Genomic DNA, 6000 nt, shown 5'->3' on the forward strand with positions numbered 1-6000 from the left:
AAAACGCATGAGACTTGTAGTTTTTAAAAATGTTTTCATTTTTGATGAGACGCTGAATAAATGAAGTTTAATCGCCGGCAAACGAAAACCTGCGATTTCCCGTAAATCCTGGGCTCGGCCTGTATAGTCAAAAGTATACAAAGAAACTACCCAGGGAGTAAACTCATTTCCCGAACGATTTTTTTAATTATTTTTTCACCACTAAAACGCATGAGACTTGCAGTTTTCAAAAATGTTTTCATTTTTGATGAGACGCTGAATAAAAGAAGTTTAATCGCCGGCAAACGAAAACCCGCGTTTTTCCGTAAATCCCGGGCTTGGCCCGTATAGTCAAAAGTATACAAAGAAAGTACCCAGGGAGTAAACTCATTTCCCGAACAATTTTTTAAATTATTTTTTCACCACTAAAACGCATGAGACTTGTAGTTTTCAAAAATGTTTTCATTTTTGATGAGACGCTGAATAAAAGAAGTTTAATCGCCGGCAAACGAAAACCCGCGTTTTTCCGTAAATCCCGGGCTTGGCCCGTATAGTCAAAAGTATACAAAAAAAAAGTACCCAGGGAGTAAACTCATTTCCCGAACGATTTTTTAAATTATTTTTTCACCACTAAAACGCATGAGACTTGTAGTTTTTAAAAATGTTTTCATTTTTGATGAGACGCTGAATAAATGAAGTTTAATCGCCGGCAAACGAAAACCTGCGATTTCCCGTAAATCCTGGACTCGGCCCGTATAGTCAAAAGTATACAAAGAAACTACCCAGGGAGTAAACTCATTTCCCGAACGATTTTTTTAATTATTTTTTCACCACTAAAACGCATGAGACTTGCAGTTTTCAAAAATGTTTTCATTTTTGATGAGACGCTGAATAAAAGCAGTTTAATCGCCGGCAAACGAAAACCTGCGATTTCCCGTAAATCCCGGGCTTGGCACGTATAGTCGAATGTATACAAAGATAGTACCCTGTGAGTAAACTCATTTCCAGAACGATTTTTTAAATTATTTTTTCACCACTAGAACGCATAAGGATTGTAGTTTTTGAAAATGTTTTCATTTTTGATGAGACGCTGAATAAAAAAAGTTTCATCGCCGGCAAACGAAAACCCGCGATTTCCCGTAAATCCCGGCTTCGTCCGTATAGTCAAAAGTATACAAAGAAAGTACCCAGGGAGTAAACTCATTTCCCGAACGATTTTTTAAATTATTTTTTCACCACTAAAACGCATGAGACTTGTACTTTTCAAAAATGTTTTCATTTTTGATAAGACGCTGAATAAAAGAAGTTTAATCGCCGGCAAACGAAAACCCGCGTTTTTCCGTAAATCCCGGGCTTGGCCCGAATAGTCAAAAGTATACAAAAAAAGTACCCAGGGAGTAAACTCATTTCCCGAACGATTTTTTGTATTATTTTTTCACCACTAAAACGCATGAGACTTGTAGTTTTCAAAAATGTTTTCATTTTTGATGAGACGCTGAATAAAAGCAGTTTAATCGCCGGCAAACGAAAACCTGCGATTTCCCTAAATCCCGAACTCGGCCCGTATAGTCAAAAGTATACAAAGAAAGTACCCAGGGAGTAAACTCATTTCCAGAACGATTCTTTAAATTATTTTTTCACCACTAAAACGCATGAGACTTGTAGTTTTTAAAAATGTTTTCATTTTTGATGAGACGCTGAATAAATGAAGTTTAATCGCCGGCAAACGAAAACCTGCGATTTCCCGTAAATCCCGGGCTTGGCCCGTATAGTCAAAAGTATACAAAGAAAGTACCCAGGGAGTAAACTCATTTCCCGAACGATTTTTTAAATTATTTTTTCACCACTAAAACGCATGAGACTTGTAGTTTTCAAAAATGTTTTCATTTTTGATGAGACGCTGAATAAAAGAAGTTTAATCGCCGGCAAACGAAAACCCGCGTTTTTCCGTAAATCCCGGGCTTGGCTCGTATAGTCAAAAGTATACAAAAAAAAAGTACCCAGGGAGTAAACTCATTTCCCGAACGATTTTTTAAATTATTTTTTCACCACTAAAACGCATGAGACTTGTAGTTTTAAAAAATGTTTTCATTTTTGATGAGACGCTGAATAAATGAAGTTTAATCGCCGGCAAACGAAAACCTGCGATTTCCCGTAAATCCTGGACTCGGCCCGTATAGTCACAAGTATACAAAGAAACTGCCCAGGGAGTAAACTCATTTCCCGAACGATTTTTTTAATTATTTTTCACCACTAAAACGCATGAGACTTGCAGTTTTCAAAAATGTTTTCATTTTTGATGAGACGCTGAATAAAAGAAGTTTAATCGCCGGCAAACGAAAACCCGCGTTTTTCCGTAAATCCCGGGCTTGGCCCGTATAGTCAAAAGTATACAAAAAAAAAGTACCCAGGGAGTAAACTCATTTTCCGAACGATTTTTTAAATTATTTTTTCACCACTAAAACGCATGAGACTTGTAGTTTTTAAAAATGTTTTCATTTTTGATGAGACGCTGAATAAATGAAGTTTAATCGCCGGCAAACGAAAACCTGCGATTTCCCGTAAATCCTGGACTCGGCCCGTATAGTCAAAAGTATACAAAGAAACTACCCAGGGAGTAAACTCATTTCCCGAACGATTTTTTTAATTATTTTTTCACCACTAAAACGCATGAGACTTGCAGTTTTCAAAAATGTTTTCATTTTTGATGAGACGCTGAATAAAAGCAGTTTAATCGCCGGCAAACGAAAACCTGCGATTTCCCGTAAATCCCGGGCTTGGCACGTATAGTCGAATGTATACAAAGAAAGTACCCTGTGAGTAAACTCATTTCCAGTACGATTTTTTAAATTATTTTTTCACCACTAGAACGCATAAGACTTGTAGTTTTTGAAAATGTTTTCATTTTTGATGAGACGCTGAATAAAAGAAGTTTAATCGCCGGCAAACGAAAACCCGCGATTTCCCGTAAATCCCGGCTTGGTCCGTATAGTCAAAAGTATACAAAGAAAGTACCCAAGGAGTAAACTCATTTCCCGAACGATTTTTTAAATTATTTTTTCACCACTAAAACGCCAGAGACTTGTAGTTTTCAAAAACGTTTTCATTTTTGATGAGACGCTGAATAAAAGCAGTTTAATTGCCGGCAAACGAAAACCCGCGATTTCCCGTAAATCCCGGGCTTGGCACGTATAGTCGAATGTATACAAAGAAAGTACCCTGTGAGTAAACTAATTTCCAGAACGATTTTTTAAATTATTTTTTCACCACTAAAACGCATAAGATTTGTAGTTTTTAAAAATGTTTTCATTTTTGATGAGACGCTGAATAAAAAAATTTTCATCGCCGGCAAACGAAAACCCGCGATTTCCCGTAAATCCCGGCTTGGTCCGTATAGTCAAAAGTATACAAAGAAAGTACCCAGGGAGTAAACTCATTTCCCGAACGATTTTTTAAATTATTTTTTCACCACTAAAACGCATGAGACTTGTACTTTTCAAAAATGTTTTCATTTTTGATAAGACGCTGAATAAAAGAAGTTTAATCGCCGGCAAACGAAAACCCGCGTTTTTCCGTAAATCCCGGGCTTGGCCCGAATAGTCAAAAGTATACAAAAAAAGTACCCAGGGAGTAAACTCATTTCCCGAACGATTTTTTGTATTATTTTTTCACCACTAAAACGCATGAGACTTGTAGTTTTCAAAAATGTTTTCATTTTTGATGAGACGCTGAATAAAAGCAGTTTAATCGCCGGCAAACGAAAACCTGCGATTTCCCTAAATCCCGGACTCGGCCCGTATAGTCAAAAGTATACAAAGAAAGTACCCAGGGAGTAAACTCATTTCCAGAACGATTTTTTAAATTATTTTTTCACCACTAAAACGCATGAGACTTGTAGTTTTTAAAAATGTTTTCATTTTTGATGAGACGCTGAATAAATGAAGTTTAATCGCCGGCAAACGAAAACCTGCGATTTCCCGTAAATCCTGGACTCGGCCCGTATAGTCAAAAGTATACAAAGAAACTACCCAGGGAGTAAACTCATTTCCCGAACGATTTTTTTAATTATTTTTTCACCACTAAAACGCATGAGACTTGCAGTTTTCAAAAATGTTTTCATTTTTGATGAGACGCTGAATAAAAGCAGTTTAATCGCCGACAAACGAAAACCCGCGATTTCCCGTAAATCCCGGGCTTGGCACGTATAGTCGAATGTATACAAAGAAAGTACCCTGTGAGTAAACTAATTTCCAGAACGATTTTTTAAATTATTTTTTCACCACTAAAACGCATGAGACTTGTACTTTTCAAAAATGTTTTCATTTTTGATAAGACGCTGAATAAAAGAAGTTTAATCGCCGGCAAACGAAAACCCGCGTTTTTCCGTAAATCCCGGGCTTGGCCCGAATAGTCAAAAGTATACAAAAAAAAGTACCCAGGGAGTAAACTCATTTCCCGAACGATTTTTTGTATTATTTTTTCACCACTAAAACGCATGAGACTTGTAGTTTTCAAAAATGTTTTCATTTTTGATGAGACGCTGAATAAAAGCAGTTTAATCGCCGGCAAACGAAAACCTGCGATTTCCCTAAATCCCGGACTCGGCCCGTATAGTCAAAAGTATACAAAGAAAGTACCCAGGGAGTAAACTCATTTCCAGAACGATTTTTTAAATTATTTTTTCACTACTAAAACGCATAAAACTTGGAGTTTTTAAAAATGTTTTCATTTTTGATGAGACGCTGAATAAAAGCAGTTTAATCGCCGGCAAACGAAAACCCGCGATTTCCCGTAAATCCCGGGCTTGGCACGTATAGTCGAATGTATACAAAAAAAGTACCCTGTGAGTAATCTAATTTCCAGAACGATTTTTTAAATTATTTTTTCACCACTAAAACGCATAAGATTTGTAGTTTTTAAAAATGTTTTCATTTTTGATGAGACGCTGAATAAAAGAAGTTTAATCGCCGGCAAACGAAAACCCGCAATTTCCCGTAAATCCCGGCTTGGTCCGTATAGTCAAAAGTATACAAGGAAAGTACCCAGGGAGTAAACTCATTTCCCGAACGATTTTTTAAATTATTTTTTCACCACTAAAACGCATGAGACTTGTAGTTTTCAAAAATGTTTTCATTTTTGATGAGACGCTGAATAAAAGAAGTTTAATCGCCGGCAAACGAAAACCCGCGTTTTTCCGTAAATCCCGGGCTTGGCCCGTATAGTCAAAAGTATACAAAAAAAAGTACCCAGGGAGTAAACTCATTTCCCGAACGATTTTTTAAATTATTTTTTCACCACTATAACGCATGAGACTTGTAGTTTTCAAAATTGTTTTCATTTTTGATGAGACGCTGAATAAAAGCAGTTTAATCGCCGGCAAACGAAAACCTGCGATTTCCCTAAATCCCGGGCTTGGCACGTATAGTCGAATGTATACAAAGAAAGTACCCTGTGAGTAAACTAATTTCCAGAACGATTTTTTAAATTATTTTTTCACCACTAAAACGCATGAGACTTGTACTTTTCAAAAATGTTTTCATTTTTGATAAGACGCTGAATAAAAGAAGTTTAATCGCCGGCAAACGAAAACCCGCGTTTTTCCGTAAATCCCGGGCTTGGCCCGAATAGTCAAAAGTATACAAAAAAAAGTACCCAGGGAGTAAACTCATTTCCCGAACGATTTTTTGTATTATTTTTTCACCACTATAACGCATGAGACTTGTAGTTTTCAAAATTGTTTTCATTTTTGATGAGACGCTGAATAAAAGCAGTTTAATCGCCGGCAAACGAAAACCTGCGATTTCCCTAAATCCCGGACTCGGCCCGTATAGTCAAAAGTATACAAAGAAAGTACCCAGGAAGTAAACTCATTTCTAGAACGATTTTTTAAATTATTTTTTCACCACTAAAACGCATAAGATTTGTAGTTTTTAAAAATGTTTTCATTTTTGATGAGACGCTGAATAAAAGAAGTTTAATCGCCGGCAAACGAAAACCCGCAATTTCCCGTAAATCCCGGCT

This window comes from Hydractinia symbiolongicarpus, chromosome 6 (genome assembly GCF_029227915.1).
Source record: "Hydractinia symbiolongicarpus strain clone_291-10 chromosome 6, HSymV2.1, whole genome shotgun sequence".
Lineage (NCBI taxonomy): Eukaryota > Metazoa > Cnidaria > Hydrozoa > Anthoathecata > Hydractiniidae > Hydractinia > Hydractinia symbiolongicarpus.